The 2,054-nt window shown below is 45.9% G+C and overlaps 1 non-coding gene across 1 annotated transcript; it reads right to left on the reverse strand.

Annotated features, from left to right (window-relative positions):
* Positions 1 to 341: 341 nt before the first annotated feature.
* On the reverse strand, positions 342 to 503 carry LOC135909681 (U1 spliceosomal RNA). The gene has a single exon (XR_010566767.2). It is a non-coding gene; the product is annotated as a U1 spliceosomal RNA (small nuclear RNA).
* Positions 504 to 2,054: the final 1,551 nt, after the last annotated feature.

A 2,054-nucleotide genomic window follows, 5' to 3' on the forward strand; every position in this document is an offset into this window, starting at 1 on the left:
CTCGAACCTTGGCATGGTGGCGCGGTTACGAAACACAGAGGCGGACGTCACTGACGGCAAGCGTCGGCTGCCCATTTTTGTTGCTTATGCTGCTGCAAGCCGGCACACACGACGTCACAGCGGTCGGCGTGGCGCCCCCACGGGTTTACAATCGTCCAAAACTGCAGCCTTCGGTTAAAAAAAATTGTGAAATAAACGCTGCGTATCGGAACAGTAAGGTTCTCGGCGACAAATTGGGAAGCTTCGCCGAGTTTCCCGCACTTCTTCCGCAGGTTCGTAATTCTTACATGGCAACAGCTTACAGGAAGCATGCACGCGTTCTTACTTTGGATTTTAGCATGGCGGGGCTGGCGCGAACGCCTAGCCCCACTACCAAAAATTACATGCCCCATCTGCCCCGGTTTGGGGTAGTGGCGTGCTTCAGCCAACCGCAGTGCAATGGTTAGCCTCGGCACGGAGCCCCGACCTCAATGATCATCAGGAACTCGACACCAGGTAAGTATGAGGTGTAATCCATTGGGACGACAGCCTATTTCAATAGGCCTTACGTGTTGCACTGGTTACTAAGAGCGCATCGCGTCTAATACTAAAGGCTATACTAAATTAGACACACATATAAGGCAGTTTTTACGAAACAAGAGCCTTCTAGCTGAAAACCTATAATCCTAATTTTCACATTTTCGAAATTTATTGATAGCATTTTTTCAATAAAATGGCGCGGAAATGAAGCATAAAGGGTCCAACACCATCACGTGTTTGTTTGCGTTCCTCATGTTACCTGTGCGCTTTCCAGCCTGTCCAACATGTGGTATAGTAAACTAAAATTATGTGGCTGCACGTACCACGACCACGATCTGATTATGAGGAACGGCGTAATGTGGGACTCCCGAAAATTTCAACCTCCTGCGGTTCTTTAACGTGGACCTAAATGTACGTGCACGGGTGTTTTCTTGAATTTCGACCCCATCGAAAAGTGGCCGCCGCGGCTGGGATTCGATCCAGCGACCTAGCAGCCCAACATCATAGCCACAAAGCAACCGCGACGTGTGCATGTTTAATAATAATAATAATACAGTAAGAGCTCGTTAATTCGAACCGCAAGGGGAAGCCGCTTCAGTTCGAACTAACGAAAGTGAAGGAGGGCAACAGTACACTGCGATTTGGAAGCAGTAGGGCATGTCAAAAATTTGGCGTGTCAAAAAGTGATGGCGTCTGCCGCGGGCACACACTATCTTCAAGTCGAAGCTCTGGGTCCGACTGTGCCACACCACCGATGTCCACCGAAACGAACGTTAGCCGAGGCTTAACACCATCACAATGAATCGCGACGGCCGATATCTCCTAAGCTGAAAACAGAGGTGCACAACCGATGAAGACTGCCGAGACAAAGACGCTGAACACGTGAAGGTGGCGAAGGCCCTGATTCGTTGGTTCTTGATTGCAAGCGCAGCTGCGACGTACTTGATTCACTGTGTTTTGGAGCTTGCCGTGCCATCTCCGCACAACATTAGCAGCTGTACAAGATTTGCAAAGGCTCCGAGATTTGCAACGGGCAAGAAGTCTCGGAGGTTACGTAGAACGGAGAGGCGGCAGCTGCCGCTGCCTTCTAGCTGAGCCCGCGTCGATTAGATTTTTCTCCGATTTTGCCTTCTCTCGCCGTTCTCTCCGTTTCCGAGGCAATACAGCCTTGTGTGTAGGCAGTAGGCGCGCTTGTCTGGCCGTGTGCCAGGCGAGCGTAGTTCGAATTATCCGTGAGGGAACCTTCTCGCGTTCGAATTAACGGACTTTTTTATACATAGACTTCTGTGGAGCTTGGCCGGACCAAATCGTACAGTTCGAATTATCCATAAATTCGAATTATTGAAGTTCGAATTAACGAGCTTTCACTGTAATAATAATAATAATAATAATAATAATAATAATAATAATAATAATAATAATAATAATAATAATAATAATAATAATAATAATAATAATAATAATAATAATAATAATAATAATAATAATAATAATAACAACAACAATAATAATAATAATAATAATAATAATAATAA

This window comes from Dermacentor albipictus, chromosome 5 (genome assembly GCF_038994185.2).
Source record: "Dermacentor albipictus isolate Rhodes 1998 colony chromosome 5, USDA_Dalb.pri_finalv2, whole genome shotgun sequence".
Classification (NCBI taxonomy): Eukaryota; Metazoa; Arthropoda; class Arachnida; order Ixodida; family Ixodidae; genus Dermacentor; species Dermacentor albipictus.